The sequence below is a fragment of the Mirounga leonina genome, unplaced genomic scaffold, assembly GCF_011800145.1.
Source record: "Mirounga leonina isolate KUSES-001 unplaced genomic scaffold, KU_Mleo_1.0 Mir_125, whole genome shotgun sequence".
Taxonomy (NCBI): Eukaryota; Metazoa; Chordata; class Mammalia; order Carnivora; family Phocidae; genus Mirounga; species Mirounga leonina.
The window spans coordinates 8,474,095-8,491,015 of NW_023270305.1; the positions used below are offsets into that span (position 1 = coordinate 8,474,095).

At 42.9% G+C, this 16,921-nt stretch overlaps 1 protein-coding gene across 6 annotated transcripts in view; it reads right to left on the bottom strand.

Annotated features, from left to right (window-relative positions):
• PUM2 (pumilio RNA binding family member 2) overlaps positions 1-12,037 on the bottom strand; it is a 101,273-nt gene extending 89,236 nt beyond the window's left edge. For 3 of the 6 annotated variants that reach the window (XM_035000651.1, XM_035000654.1, XM_035000650.1), the window contains exon 1: positions 11,877-12,036. The gene's annotated coding sequence lies outside the window, so the exon portion shown is untranslated. Of the gene's footprint in view, positions 1-11,876 lie in introns of all 6 variants that reach the window. The other 3 variants (XM_035000653.1, XM_035000649.1, XM_035000652.1) reach the window with 2 other exon arrangements.
• Between the last annotated feature and the right edge of the window lie 4,884 nt (positions 12,038-16,921).

Genomic DNA, 16,921 nt, shown 5'->3' on the forward strand with positions numbered 1-16,921 from the left:
CTTGGTGCATCAGAATCTAGGTAGAAGATTTAAAACTGCACACTCAGTTACCACTTATATAAAACTTACTTGAATTAGTCCAGGCAGGGAAACAGGGACAGATTTTTATTAGTATTTTTTTAAGTTCTCCAGATGATGCTTCCCTGTACGGATAGGACTGAGACCCTTACACATTACTGTTAACAGTTATAGCTAAGGAATATATCCACACCCACTCTACTGGTTTTCCAAATAAAAAAATTATTAATCACTCATCATGGTGTAACAGATGAATCTGAATCAAAAGATCTAGAATATGGTTCCATGTTTGTCCCAAACTAGGTGAACGAACTCAGAACAGTTGAACACTGGTCCTCTTTTCCCGTTTGCAAATGAGAATACGCCTCCCTCACAGGATTACTGTGAAAAATAAATGAGATAATATATGAAATTAAAATATAAGTGCTTTCTAGAGTATTAATGATCTACCATAATGAGCGAATATTTTCTTGTTTAAAAAATCAACATAAAATCCTCTAACCCAGGAATTTACCTTACATAAACAGCACCAACACGAAAAGAATGAACAGCATATCAACAGTTACTGCAGCACCGCTTCCAGTGCTTCAAAAATAAGAACTGAACAACGCACCTCTAAAACTAATAATACGCTATGTTAATTACTTGAATTTAAATAAAAAATAAAAGGGGCAACTGGGTGGCTCAGATGGTTAAGCGTCTGCCTTCAGCTCAGGTCGTGATCCCAGGGTCCTGGGACAGAGTCCCACATCGGGGTCCCTGCTAGGCGGGGAGCCTGCCTCTGCCTCTCTCTCTCTCATGAATAAATAAATAAAACATTTTAAAAATAATAATAAATAAATAAATAATAAAAATAAAAAATAAAAAAAATTGAACACAAACTCAACAGAAAAATGGTTTAGCAAAATAAAAATCTATGTACTGAATGTTTTAAGTTATTAAAGTTAAATATACAAATACAGTAAAATGTCTATGATATTAAATAAAAACACCAAGTTGCCTAAGGTGTTATCATACAATCCTGTTTGTTTGGGTTTTTTTTTTTAAGATTTTATTTATTTATTTATTTATTTGACAGAGAGAGACACAGCGAGAGACGGAACACAAGCACAGGGAGCAGGAGAGGGAGAAGCAGGCATCCCGCCTGGCAGGGAGCCTGACATGGGGCTCGATCCCCAGGACCCTGGGATCATGACCTGAGCTGAAAGCAGACGCCTAACGACTGAGCCACCCAGGAGCCCCAATCCCATTTTTTTTTAAAAGAGAGAAGCAATACCATAATTATGTATTTGTGTGGACTGTAACAAAATAAACACTGAACTCTGGTAGGATAGGAGGTACTACTGCTTTATCTTTGCATTTTTTCTGTGTTGTAACGCTCACTAAAGTTAGCAAAATAAAGGTTTTTTTTAAAGGTCCCATATTAATACTGTTTAAATGCACTATAGTTCAGAGGCTTTATCACAGAATAAAGTACCAATGATCCTGTGTTATTTTCAATTCACTTTAGTACTAGGTTGAATGCCTAAGAAGTGAAGACTTGTCGGGGCGCCTGGGTGGCTCAGTTGGTTAAGCGACTGCCTTCGGCTCAGGTCATGATCCTGGAGTCCCGGGATCGAGTCCCGCATTGGGCTCCCTGCTCGGCAGGGAGTCTGCTTCTCCCTCTGACCCTCCCCCCTCTCATGTACTCGCTCTCATTCTCTCTCTCAAATAAATAAATAAAATCTTTAAAAAAAAAAAAGTGAAGACTTGTCTCAAATGGCTATCTAGTAGTTTTCAATTATTATACATAATCAATCAGAATCAATATAGCACCAAGGAGAAATATCCTAAGAAATGTTAGGTTGTAACAGAACTAAAGGGAGTCATTTCAATGCATGATCTGAGACAACTGAGAAAAAATAAAAACCATTCTAAGCAGCAGACTCGAATGCAGTTTTAAAAGGGATTTTCTTCTAAATGTTCTTTTTATTTTTCTTACAGTATTATTTATTTATTAGAGAAGAGAGAGAGAGCACGCACACGTGTGCACAAGCAGGCGTCCCGGATTTTTTTCTTTAGACCAGAATTTTCCAAAGCGTTTTCCTTAATCACCAACTCACAGTGTTCTTTGAAATAAGAGGTTCCCTGTCCAATAAATTTATATGCTGCTCCCTAGTACCCATTTGTTCTTTTGCAAGCTGAGCACATGGTCACTACAGAATTCATTTTCACACAGTAAGTCCTACAGTTAAAATGGCTTAAATTTAATCCAGTATTACCATAACTTTCTTCTGTAAATATGTTAATGCAAAAGAAGTTATTTTGAGCAGGGGCGCCTGGGTGGCTCAGATGATTAAGTGTCTGCCTTCGACTCAGGTCATGATCTCAGGGTCCTGGGATCGAGCCCCGCATCGGGCTCCCTGCTTGGCATGGAGCCTGCTTCTCCCTCTTCCTCTACTGTTCCCCCTGCTTGTGCTCTCTCGCTCTTTCTGTCAAATAAATAAATAAAATCTTAAAAAAAAAAAAAAAGGTTATTTTGAGCAGTATTTCTAGTCATTTCCAAGAAAAAGAAAAAAATTAGTCAATTATGTAACATATTTCAACTCTTAACTTTTGTCTAGGAAAACTCACAACTTAAAACATTTAAAATAGAGCGCCTGGGTGGCTCAGTTGGTTAAGCGACTGCTTTCGGCTCAGGTCATGATCCTGGAGTCCCTGGATTGAGTCCCGCATCGGGCTCCCTGCTCGGCAGGGAGCCTGCTTCTCCCTCTGACCCTCCCCCCTCTCATGTGCTCTCTCTCTCTCATTCTCTCTGTCTCAAATAAATAAATAAAATCTTTAAAAAAAAAAAAAACATTTAAAATATATTTAGTTTATGATGACTACTATGAACAATCTATGAGAAAAATATATGAGCTGTACAAACTTTTCAATTAAGTAAGAGTAATCTTTTAGGTGGTAAGTACGAATTGTGATTTTTAAAATTCCTCAAATATTCAAGAACAAGCCTTTAATTGGTGATCACTTTTTCCCCCAATAACTTTAAGTGAGATGACCTAACCAATTTCTTAAAGATGTTTTAGTTTTAAAAAACTTTCCAGGGTGCCTCGGTGGCTCAGTTTAGTTAAGAGTCTGCCTTTGGCTCAGGTCATGATCTCAGGGTCCTGGGATTGAGCCCCATGTCAGGCTCCCTGCTCAGCCCTCTCCTTCTGCTGCTCCCTCTGCTTGTGCTCTCCCTCTCTTTCTTTCTCAAGTAAATAAAAAACAAAACAAAACAAAAAAACAATTTAAACAAAACAAAAACTTTCCAAGTAGTTGCTTAGAAAACAACAACAAAAAAACAAATGCCCACTGGCCACCTAGTTGGCTCAGAAGAGCATGCGACTCGATCTCCAGGATGTAAGTTCCAGCCCTAAGTTGGCTATAGAAATTAGTTTAAAAAATAAATAAATAGCAGGGCGCCTGGGTGGCTCAGTTGTTAAGCGTCTGCCTTCGGCTCAGGTCATGATCCCAGGGTCCTGGGATGGAACCCCGCATCGGGCTCTCTGCTCAGCGGGAAGCCTGCTTCTCCCTCTCCAACTCCCCCCTGCTTGTGTTCCCTCTCTCGCTGTCTCTCTGTCAAATACATAAATAAATAAAATCTTTTAAAAAAATAGATAGATAGATAGATAGATAGATAGGGATGCCTGGACAGCTCAGTTGGTTAAGTGTCCTGGGATCAAGTCCCCTATCAGGCTCCCTGCTCAGCGAGGACTCTGTTTCTCCCTCTGCCTGTCACTTCCTCTGCCTGTGCTCGCTCTCTCTCTCTGACAAATAAATAATCTTTATAAATAAATTAATTAATTAAAAAAAACAAATGCCTAGGCTACAATGTCTGAAAAGAGAAACCAAATTTGTTAAGTTTCCAGGACTACCTTATATACCAAAAAAGGTCTATTCCTGAGTAGATTTTAAATGATGAAACTTGTTTTATATGCATTTAAATAAAAAAAGAAAAAAATTTTTTTTAAGTAGGCTCCATGCCCAGTGTGGAGCCCAACTCAGGGCTTGATCTCACAACTGTGAGATCAAGACCTGAGCTGAGATCAAGAGTCAGATGCTTGGGGTGCATGCGTGGCTCAGCCGTTAAGCATCTGCCTTCGGCTCAGGTCATGATCCCAGGGTCCTGGGATCGAGCCCCGTATCGGGCTCCCTGCTTTGCGGGAAGCCTGCTTCTCCCTCTCTCACTCCCCCTGCTCGTGTTCCCTCTCTCACTGTGTCTCTCTCTGTCAAATAAATAAAATCTTAAAAAAAAAAAAAAAAAAAGTCAGATGCTTAACCTACTGAGCCACTCAGGTGCCCCTTAAATAAAAAAAAAAAAACTTTTTATAAAGATTTTATTTATTTGAGACAGAGAGAGAAAGCATGAGGAGTAGGGAGGGGAAGAGGGGCAGGGGAAGAGGGGGAGGGAGAATCAGACTCCCCACTGAGCATGGAGCCCAAGTGGGGCTCAATCCCAGAACCCTGAGATCATGACCTGAGCCTGAGGCAGACACTTAACCGACTGAGCCACCCAGGCACCCCTAAATAACAATTTCTGAAAAGTACGTGAAATATCTCACAGGAAATATACACACTAAAACAAAAACTAATCTTAGGAAAATAACAAAGTAAATATTAATAACAAAATAGCAAGTAAACTCTTAAGTTTAACTTCTGAAGATACAAAGATAAAAGGGGAGAAAACACAATTAATTACATACAATACTCACTATCCATAGAAAAAAAATATACCAACAATTCCTCATAGGTAACCATATTTCTAGCACTAAGCTTTCAAAGAAATTTCTTATATGGGATATTACAGAGGACACAGAATTATAATAGAAAATCCCAACAACATTCTCTCAACAGATGCAAGGTTTCATAATCTTATTTTTTATAGTCAGTCCCTCAAGGAAAGCCATGCACCTAATTTGTAACACAATCCAGGGAAAGCAATTCCACAGTTAATTCTGTAAGGGTTCCAGGACAATATGGTCTAATCTTCCCAAGTTATAATCTTGGATATCCGAAGTCTTTCAGGATTACCCAAATCAGAAAAAGCCTTTAAATCCGGTGGGTCCCCCTACTTACCTCTCCAGTCATTTTTCTTTTTTTTTTTAAGATTTTATTTATCATGGGGAGGGGGAAGCACATGTGCATGCGCACAAGCAGGGGGAGCAGCAGGCAAAGGGTGAAGGAGAAAACAGGCTCCCGCTGAGCAGGGAGCCCTACATGGGGCTCGATTCCAGGTCCCAGGATCATGACCTGAGCAGAAGGCAGACTCCTAACCGACTGAGCCACCCAGGCACCCGTCCAGTCATATCTTTTTTTTTTTTTTTAAAGATTATTTATTTATTTGACAGAGAGAGAAAGCACAAGTAGGCAGAGAGGCAGGCAGAGGGAGAAAGAGAAGCAGGCTCCCCACTGAGCAGGTAGCCTGATACGGGGCTCGATCCCAGGACCCTGGGATCATGACCTAAGCCAAAGGCAGATGCTTAACCGAATGAGCCACCCAGGTGCCCCCAGTCATATCTTTTCAATTTTCCCTATTTCCATGTCAAGTTCTGCTATTCTCCCCTATCAGGGTCACTACCCATACTAATCCCTCCAGCTGAATGCCATTTCACCTATCTCTTGACTAAATTAATTTCTCCAAGTCTTTTTTTTTTTTCCCATTTTAAGTAGGCTCCAAGCCCAACATGGAGCTTGAATTTACGACCCCGAGACCAAGAGTTGCATGCTCTACTGACTGAGCCAACAAGATGCCCCTCTCAAGTCTTTTTAAGACTAACTTAACCTCAGGGCGCCTGGGTGGCTCAGTCGTTAAGTATCTGCCTTCCGCTCAGGTCATGATCCCAGGGTCCTGGGATAGAGCCCCGCATCAGGCTCCCTGCTCAGTGGGAAGCCTGCTTCTCCCTCTCCCACTCCCCCTGCTTGTGTTCCCTCTCTCGCTGTCTCTCTGTCAAATAAATAAATAAAATCTTAAAAAAAAAAAAAAAAAGGGATGCCTGGGTGGCTCAGATGGTTAAGCATCTGCCTTCGGCTCAGGTCACGATCCCAGGGTCCTGGGATCGAGTCCTGCATCGGGCTCCCTGCTAGGTGGGGAGTCTGCTTCTCCCTCTGCCACTGCCTCTCTCTATCTCTCTCTCTGACTCTCATGAATAAATAAATTAAAAAAAAAAAAAAAGACTAACTTAACCTCATGTGAAAAGCTCTTCCTGACCCCTGCAATGTCTACCTATGTGAGTCCACCGCACTTTTTTAACACAATATGCGTGGCACTTAGTGTACTGCACTGCAATCACAAGTTTAATCATCTTACTCTTCGCTTTGCTATAAACTCAATTAACAAGGATCTGGTACCACCAATATCTAAACAAAGTCTGGCACATCACAGGCCTACAAATCTCAAAAAAATGTGTGCAAGTTTCTGGTAGTCTACTCTGATGAGAAGATAAAACTTAGAATATCCAGAGTAACAAATGGGACTGAATGCTCCTCAAATAACACTCCAGAACCATCTTCTCAACCAGACTTAAAATAAAAATTAGCAAACAATTTATCTTTGGCAAGTTCCTACACAGAGTACTCCCATTTCTGCTAGTGTAGGAGCAACTAACTTAGAGATTAAATGAAGGCACCTAAGACTTTCCCCTTGCATTCCTTTTCAGCAGTCAACTGTATTTCAACTGCAAGGTGGTCCAAGAAAACATCTGCAGGGAAAACTGCAGCTATCATCTTCTCAAAACTTCTAATCTTGCTTATTTTATAATGTTTTAAAGATTCAGATTGTACTACAGAAAATTTACTATTTTACATTTATTCAGGCTTAAAGTGCTGATAAAATACTAAATAGATGTTAATAAATGACCTGATCACCAAAATGGAAAACACAAGTAGCTCCTATCTGTATATAATTTTTGGTATTTAACAAAATCAGACAAAAACCACCCATATTTTTCTCTACGTACAATTTGCTTTATTTGACTGCCTAGCAAAGACCTATACTTAGGGTTAGCTTGTCTCTACTACTCATTTACCTTCTTTAATGTCTGAATGAATAAAACCAGTTGCATCTTACACAGTCAAGAGGATATCCCACTGATCCCTAAATAAGTCTTTCAAAAACCATGCCTAAAATCACAGATCACTACTTTGAGATCTAAAACTCTTGATATGAGATGTCCACTACAATAGAAATCACAAAGATATGGGGTGCCTGGGTGGCTCAGTTGATGAAGCACTGCCTCTTGATCTGGGCTCAGGTCATGATCTCAGGGTCCTGGGATCAAGCACTGCATTGGGCCCCATGTTCAGCAGGGAGTCTGCTTGAGGATGCCCTCTGCCCCCACCTCGTGTGCTCTCACTCTCTCAAATAAATAAATGTAAAAAAAAAAAAAAAAAGTGTGAAAAGAGCCTTTTATACCCCATCCCATCACATCACACACCATTTTTTAGATACTCTGGCAGGCAGTTGCAGGTTTTATTCTCCTGGGCAGGTGTTCAATAGATGGTTTTGTAACGTTTTATAGTCCATTTCACCATCCCTTCCTGGAAGGGAAGTTTTGTGGTTCAAATGCACCTTTCGCCTTAGGTAGGTGATAATGACTGCCTTTTTTCTTTCCCTGTCCCATTTTCAGTCCAAAGTATTCTGACATTCCAACTACCCCTTCTCCCTTCACACTTCTTCCCCTTTTTTGTACTTGGAAGCGAAATCCTGGGATATGAACATAAGGTGTACACCTTTGCATGTTTTTCTAGTACTCTACTCCAACATCTTTTATCTCTCTAGAAGAGAACAGTAAGTGAATAAGAAGTAAAAATCTAGGGGCGCCTGGGCGGCTCGCCTTCAGCCCAGGTCATTATCTCAGGGGCCTGGGATGGAGCCCCGCATCGGGCTCCTTGCTCAGCGGGGAGTCTGCGCGCTCTCTGCGTCAAATAAATAAATAAAATAAAATCTTTTTTTAAAAAAGTAAAAATCTGTAATACATAAACTAAAAATGGATGGGATTACAGCAGCTAAATCTGCAGAGGTGAAATATACTAAAGAAACTATGATTTCTGCCAACATGCTTGAATAACCCATACTTTAATTCTTTAAAGCACTTTAGAGGGGCGCCTGGGTGGCTCAGTCGTTAAGTGTCTGCCTTCGGCTCAGGTCATGATCCCGGAGTCCTGGGATCGAGCCCTGCACTGGGCTCCCTGCTCAGCGGGAGCCCTACTTCTCCCTCTCCCACTGTCCCTGCTTGGGTTCCCTCTCTGTCTCTCTCCCTGTCAAATAAATAAAATCTAAAAAAAAAAAAAAAAAAAAAAAGGCACTTTAGAAAAATAAAGGAGCCAGGAAACGGTCAAATAAACTTTTCATTTAAGAAAAAGGTCAACAAAAGACAAAAATGTCCACAATTTCATTAAGAATTAAATGACTCGGGACGCCTGGGTGGTTCAATCTGGTTAAGCATCTGCCTTCGGCTGGAGAGTCCTAGGATTGAGTCCGGCCATCAGGCTCCTTGCTCAGCAGAGAGCCTGCTTCTCCCTCTGCCTGCCGCTCCCCCTGCTTGTGCTCTCTCACTCATGCTCTCTCTGACAAATAAAATCTTTTTTTTTTTAAGTTTTATTTATTTATTTGAGAGAGAGATAGCGAGAGAGAGAAAGCACACAAGCAGGGGAAGAGGGAGAAGCAGGCTCCTCGCCAAGCAGGGAGCCCAACGTGGGACTCTCCTGGGATCATGACCTGAGCCGAAGGCAGACGCTTAACCGACTGGGCCACCCAGGCGCCCCACAAATAAAATTTTTTTAAAAAAAGAATTAAATGACTCTTTAGAAGGTGACACTGTTTAATTAGGCAAGTCTTAATTTTTTTAAAAAAGATTTTTTATTTCTTTATTTGACAAAGAGAGATAGCGAGAGAGGGAACACAAGCATGGGGAGTGGGAGAGAGAGATGCAGGCTTCCTGCCGAGCACGGAACCCGATGTGGGGCTCGATCCCAGGGCCCCAGGATCATGACCCGAGCCAAAGGCAGACCCCTAACGACTGAGCCACCCAGGCACCCCAAGTCTTAATTTTTTATTTATAAAGTTGGATCTTTTGAGTTGGACGAAAAAGTCACTAAGGAAAAAAATACATTAACCTTATGTGTAAACATACTGCTACCTGAAACTCTGAGAAGAAAAAAGCATTTACCATGAAACTACCTATATAATAATTCTATACTGTTTCACTGGAAAGGCTTCAAAGTAATAGCTCTGTAAATTCACTTTTCCCACTACAAAAGCAATACATTTTAAGTGAAAAACACCTTCTACTTTCCTAAATATAAAAATCATTATTAAAATATTAGCTTCTAAATGATAAGGTTTGAAGGAAAATTTTTCCACCACATCAGAATTCAGAAGTGAGACACACAGGAACTAGACTGATAGCAATTCAACTATCTCCTTTTACTGACCAAGGTACAATGGAACGACTAATTCAGACCTAGGCCAATGGGGTTCCTACCACCATACCCCTTAATTATCCTAAACCAGTCAGGGATATAGCACTGGACAACAGATGGTCCTCCAAAAAGGCGCAGAGTCTATCATGGTGGCCTCAAGAAGCAGAACAAAGTGCTTTCTGCAGGGGGCAGCCTTCCAAAGAGAAAAAGAGAAAGGCTAAGTCAAACTCTTATCAGTTCCTTCTTACAAATTCATCCGGCAAGAGTCAAGTGGGACAACAGGAGCCAAGTCAGACTGTTTTTCATGCCTTAAAAACAGCAAGAAATCTAATACATCACAAACCAATTTTAGTTATTAGTACAATTTTTATATTAATCACACACGTCAGTAAAACAGCCACAAACTGCAAGCCAAAGCCATACGAGATACACTCAGATATTTAAAATCCTAAACTTTAAAAACATGAAAAAAATACAGATTATTTTGCTATGTTAAAAATCCAACAAATTTAAAGGTCATTGAATTAGGAAGTATGGAGAACTTGAGTCCAGGAGACAGGAACCAACCTCCCCTTAAAATTATGAAGATCTTGTCAATGTCTATAAAAAGCAAGACTATCTGGTCACTGACCAGATTGGATTTGGATGTCAGACCTGGCCCAAATCTCTATTATAGTTACTTCTAAGTACGTACACAGGAAGACAAATTATATTACAACACCAGAAAGATTTATAAACAAGTATGGAAGGTTTAAGAGAAACAAAATCCTAGTATTACCTTTGTTCAGACTGCATAGTTTGGCTTACCTAAGAAAAACTGGACTATTAAGGTGTACAAACCTTGTAAGACCAATTTAAATATGGCAGTAATTTAGACTTTTAAGTGGAAATCTTACTAAATATTAAAAACATCTAAGGGAACTTTGCACTCAAATTAAGTAAACTATGCATAAAAATTAAAGTTTAAATTTTCTTGAAAATGTTCAAGTTTGTTAATAGCAAATCTAACTTGAAGATTAAATAGCCAGACTTGTACAAATAAGAAAAAAAAACTTAAAAGCTTAAGAACCAGGATTCTGAAATAAAATTTTTTAAATCAGTGTAAACCTTTACTGGGTACAAAGAACCGCCCTTTAGGACCCCAAAAGACAATTCTACAAAACTTAAGTTCACCAAAAATTGAACTTTAAAAGACATTCATGCGAAAGGGAAGTATCAACAACTATTCACGCTGCCTGTGCAGATGAAGCCAATCATCTTTAAAAAGAAACCAATTAAAAATATTTGTCCTACGATTCCTAGCCAGAATTCCTTAAATCGTCCTCCGATACTCCAGGTCACATGGTGAGTCACCTATTAAATACGAAATCTAAGCAGTAAACAAGCTTTTAAAATCCTTAGGTAACTCCCTTTGTTAAAATTGGTTTTTTGATATACCCTTACAGATATTATATTTCTCGTAAGCGTTTAAAAGCATTTGTCTAATAAAGCTTTCCCTAAAAACCTTTACCGAAAAAAACCTATCACCAGTTTTCTTACGTTAAAATCTCACAAAGTCCGAAACCCTAACTTTAACCGACATGATTGTCTTATTACACCTAATATGCTCGCAACATTAACCCCCCAGAATGTTTAAATATGTGTTAGAATGAAAAACGAAGTTAAGAAAAATGGGTTTTCCCTAGCTGTGTTCTCAGAAGCAGCGTAACTTTTACACGCGTTTGGGAATAAAACTTTAAACAATTATCCCAAAATTTGGCCCAATGCAGACACAAAACTATTGCTAAAATGCCTGAAGCTTCTAATCTTGTCTTTCGTCTTAATTTATACACCTGAGTGTCGAAATCTGTTCCGGTAACAGAAACATAACATTCCTTAAGAATGGCACCTAATGAGTCTAACCCAAGTCGCTGTTTCCTTCATACCCACACCTGTCTGCCGAAAGCTTTTCCCGGACACACTCGGCTCCCCGAGAATTCCCACACTTGTTTTCATAAACCCACTCCTTCCTCTTCGCCCACTTCCAACTCGCACACTTCTCTGGGTCTACCGGCCTCTCCCCTCTTAACGACCATGGGCTGAGCGGACAGCTCGGTCCCTAACCCCAAGCGCCGAGAAACCCAGGGCTAGTGGGGTGGGTCCCCAGCGCCGCGAGGCAGCGGCGTGGGGGAGGAAAGGAAACGGGAGAGCCGAGCAGCCCCCCCGAGCCGGGCGCACACCCCCTTCCGGCACCCCTCCCCCCGCATTGTGCGAGCGGGCCCCGGGCCCCAGGCCGCAGCCTTCCCGGGCTGCCCGCAGGCCCCATCCGCCCTCCCGCCCTGCGGGCTGCTCCCGCCAAGACCGCCACACAAAGCCCGGGAAGCCAGCTCCTGCGCCGCCAGAGCACGGGGAGAGGGAGCAAACGCGCACTGACTTACGGGGCTGCTGCGGCCGCGCTGCCTCAGCCGGGGACACCGACCGTTGGGCACACGGCGGCGTCGCTCTTGGCCGTCCTTCCCTCCTCCGCCTTCGGTGGCGGCAATATCTTCTTTCTCCACCTACCTCCCTCCCCCCCACCCCACCTCCTCCTTCTCCTCCCCCTCCTCCTCCGAACCACCGAAGTACCGAGGGTGAGACACAGAGACTCACAACAACATGGCTGCCACCGCCGCCTCCCCTCCCCTCCCCCCCCGCCCACCGGGCGCGCGCAAGGCACTCCGGGAGAAAGGGGAGGGGGAGCACTCACCGAGGTGCGGCTCCTCTCAGTGGCTTCCGTCGCTTCTCCCGCGCTCCGGGCGCCGGCCGGCGGGAGTTCTGCGCGTGCGCACGCTCTCTGCGCTCGCGCTTTTCGGCCGTCCCTCAGGCGTGCGCTCCCCCGCCTTCACCTTGCGGGCTCGCGCCTGGTCCCGGGCTCGGCGGCGGCGCGGCCAGACGGGGACGCTAGCCTGAGTTCGGGTGGCGCAGGCGTGCTGTCGCCGAGCACCGCGTTCGCCTCTGTCTTCCCGCGTGGGGCCTCGACTTCCGAATTCGCGTACCCTCCGCTTCCTCCCCGGTAGCTCATTGTTCTCCGCCAACCGCTTGTGCGGGTGTCATTGCCCTCGAACTTCACTTCTGGGGTGCTGGCACCCACAGGAGCCAGACAGAAAGCCAGGCCCTTAGGTTTCATCCTCACCCTCTCCCCGCAGCAAGACGGTGGAGACGTGTTTCGGGTGGAAAAGTGAACCCCCCACGTGGACTGTCATTCTAGTCGTTGCCCCTTGGGCAAGTGGAGCCAGCTCAGCACATTGCTTGGCCGGGGTAAACACAAAGGAGATTCAGGTCGATCTACTGGGCGAGTGATTCTCCCTCGCCGCCGATTTTCATCACCCGCGCTCGCCAAGCGCACCCGCCCTGTCCGGGCCCCACCCCCAGCAGTTAGAGACCAAACCCGCGCTGCCATCCTGAGTCCGTGGCTTTGGTGGTGGTGATTGCAGGCTTGAGACCCAGCCGTAGTGTGCCCCTGTCGCACAGCTGTAATGTGGCAGGGGCAGCGGCACTGTGTCCACCTTGTTCTCCATGGTTTGCACAACTCTGACATTCTGTATTTCTGAAACGGAGTGCTTTTTAATTTATCTTCCTGGGCGACTGTAAGCTCCACGAGGGGCTGCAGGGACCATGTGTGTTTCGTTCACGCAGGTGTGTTGTGTCCCCCAGGGCTTGGGCCATGGTAGTGTTCAACAATCATATGCTGAATGCCTGAGCTTTTCCGTTTTTAATTATTATCGAAAATGTGTGACATTTGAATCTGTCTCAAGCCTTTACGTGTGGCCCACATTCCAGGCTTCTAGATATTTCTTTTTTTTTTTTTTAAAGATTTTATTTATTTATTTGAGACAGAGAGAGAGAGAGCACGTGAGAGGGGGGAGGGTCAGAGGGAGAAGCAGACTCCCTGCCGAGCAGGGAGCCCGATGCGGGACTCGATGCGGGACTCGATCCAGGGACTCCAGGATCATGACCTGAGCCGAAGGCAGTCGCTTAACCAACTGAGCCACCCAGGCGCCCGCTTCTAGATATTCCCACTTGAATATTCTTCCTGGCACCAAAGAAAAACAACTTACACCCATCCCCCACCCCCAATTCTTGTATTATCTCAACAGTTGATAGTGCCATGACCTACTGAGTACCCCAAGTTAGTCCTTTGAAGCATCCTTGTCTCTTTCTCTTATACCTCCCTCCTCATACAGGATTTTCACTTCCCATATATTTCTGGAGAGAGTTTTTCCTCATGTATCATTAATACTAGCCTTGCATGCCAGGTCTGGATTTCTATAGCAGGCTCTTAATTAGCCTTCTTGTGTTCAGTCTTGTTCTCTCTAGTCAGTTCTGCTCCCTGCCATCTAAAATGAAAATCTGGGGCGCCTGGGTGGCTCAGTTGGTTAAGCGACTGCCTTCGGCTCAGGTCATGATCCTGGAGTCCCTGGATCGAGTCCCGCATCGGGCTCCCTGCTCAGCAAGGAAACTGCTTCTCCCTCTGACCCTCCCCCCTCTCATGTGCTCTCTCTCTCTCATTCTCTCTGTCTCAAATAAATAAATAAATAATCTTTAAAAATAAAAAAAATAAAATAAAATGAAAATCTGATTCCTGGCTCTCTTGCCTCTCCTTTAGCCATTCCATTGCTTCCTGTCACCCACAACTGCATTTCCCAAGTATGTTCTGTTCAGTACTAATAGATGTTTCTTCAAGAAATGTCTCATGATCAAGGAAGAATGGGAGACACTGGGATGTACATATGTTGCCTTCTTCCCCTTCCTTTGGGCTGATAATAGCTGAAGAGTTATGTACAGTTGTTTAATCTGGGTGAACATAGATGGAGCCATCAGAAGCCCTCCCTCAGAATGTGGAATTGGGATTAAGAGACCCCCATCTCCCTCTGGGAAGTCTCTTGAACCTGTCATCTCTGGGCTGATTTGTCCCACAGTGTGGACAGGGAACCCATAGAGAAAACTTGAGTTCAGAGAGAAAAGAAGAGTCCTAATAATGCCTCTCTTTCCCTTTGTTCCTGTACCTTGCTAGCTGCTTCTACCCTTAGATTCTGTTTTTGTTTTTTTTTTTAAGATTTTATTTATTTGACAGAGACAGAGACAGCGAGAGAGGGAACACAAGCAGGGACAGTGGGAGAGGGAGAAGCAGGCTTCCTGTGGAGCAGGGAGCCCGATGCAGGGCTCAGTCCCAGGACCCCGGGATCATGAGCTGAGCCAAAGGCAGACGCCCAATGACTGTGCCACCCAGACGCCCCTACCCTTGGATTCTGAAACACATACCTGGATCATTATAATAAATTCTGCTTTTTTTGCTTAAGCTTAATGAAGTGAGTTTTTGTTACAACCAAGAGTCCTAACTAAAAGCTGTGTGAACACTATCATTATTTATTTATTTAGTGCTTGCAATATGTAAGCTTACAGTATGTAAGCTTTGGTAGTGGTGATTCCAGGCTTGAGACCCAACCGTAGCTTTGGTAGTGATGCTTACAGCATGTAAGCACTAAAGCACTTTCCATACATTATTTCATTTAATGCTCCCAATATCCCCATGAACAGGGCAGCTTCACAGGCATGTGACCTGCAGTCCCACAAGGCCTGAAGCTTTAGAAGCTTTAGTAGAAGACTTCCACAATTGGTTTAATGCTCCGTCATTGTCATCTAGAAAATCTTAAGTTTTTGGAAAAGATAAATTATCATTTTGCATTGGGCTCCACAAATTATATAACCTGTACTGTTTATGAGGTATTATCTTTATTTGACAAAAGGCTTCTTAGTATCTTTAAAATCAAATTATGCATTGTAAATGTCCAAGTGAGGGACATAGTGTACAGCACTGCCCAAACAAATTTGACTCTTAAAAGACTTTTTTTCATGCTAAATCTCTTAGAGGCTTTGTGCTCTGCAGAATACAGATGAAAGTCCAACCCTTCAGCGATCTGACTCTGCCTACCTCCAGCTCCTGATTCACCCTGCACGTGAGCAGTTCCTTGCTTCTGTGCCTTCATACACGCTTTGCAATCTGGCTTTGCTCATTAGGCACCTTCTGATAATAATTGGCTTCTCGTATATTCACCTACAAGGAAAGAATGCGTTCCTCAGCTACTGTAAATATCAGGTGTGCTTGATAGTTAAGGTGGACATTGTAATTGATGCCTGACAGCCATTCTAATCACCTGGGAGCTTGTTAGAAATGCAGAATCTTGGCCCCACTCCAGACCTGCTGAATCAAAATCTGCATTTTAACAAGATTCCTGGGCAATTCCTCTACATAATAAAGTTTAAGAAGCATTGGTAAACCAATCACAATAATTCCATCTCACTTGATAAGAACTGGTTCTGTAGTGGATTCATTTAGAACCTGTGGGACACAAAGACCTGCCAACTCAGAGCATCTGGGGGGGAAAAGCCAGGCTCTTTCTCCTTCTGGATGTAAACAAGAAAGCATCTTGCCCCCAGTTGGTGCTGACAGGCATCCTATCTGCTAGTAGCCCACCCAGAATATTCGTTCTCCCTGTCTTCTTTAGTAACAGATCCTCTGGATGTCCCTGTGGGCTGGAAAAGGCATAGGGTGGAATGAGGAGCCTGACTTCCAGCAACACACATTGCATTTTAGGAATGTGTCTGTATGGCTTGTTGAGACAAGTGGTTCTCAGCCAGAGTTGCACATCAGAATCTCCTGGGGGAACATTTGAATTATATCATTCTCGGGCCCCATCCCAGAGATTTTGATTGAATGGTTCTGGTCTGGCTGAAGCCTGGATATTGATATTGCATACCACTAGTTTAGATAGACCACATCTTAGAGCATAATGCCATTTTAATATTCCCTATGAAAATGCCGCTTTCCACCGGGACTGCTAATGAAATTTCTTGTAAACTCTTTTTACAAATTTGTTGTTTTTATAAAAATAATATAAGCCTTTTATAAAAATTTCAAGAAATAAAAGTTCAAGCCATCCCAATTTCAGTATCACAGAAATACTAATATCCACATGTGGTGAACAGCATTATGACAAGCATAAATACAGAGAGGACAGATAGAGAGCTGCATAGAGTAATGGACAGGAATAGGCTCAGTTTGCACATGCTATTTTTAAAATACAGTGTTGAACTTAGTCTTACTTGGATTTAACAAAAGAACTGAAAGAAACTGCTCAGATGCATGTTTCTTCATTGTAAGAGAGATTGATTTGTAAAAGGTTTCTCAAAAGTTAAAATGATAAAAAAAATCATAATAGGACGGAGGGACTTTTTCAACTATGTGTTTCAATATTGCTCAGTAGCGAGTTCCCTGCTATCTTCCCTGTACTTCCTAATTTGGGGATCATATTATTTTTTACTTCGTCAGGGTTTATAATACTTACATTCTATTTTTATCCATCATTTTCCTATTGATTTTTCTTAATTTCAGTATTTAAATGTATTTACTGTGTATGGCTTCTTCATGTCTGACTTGATTTTG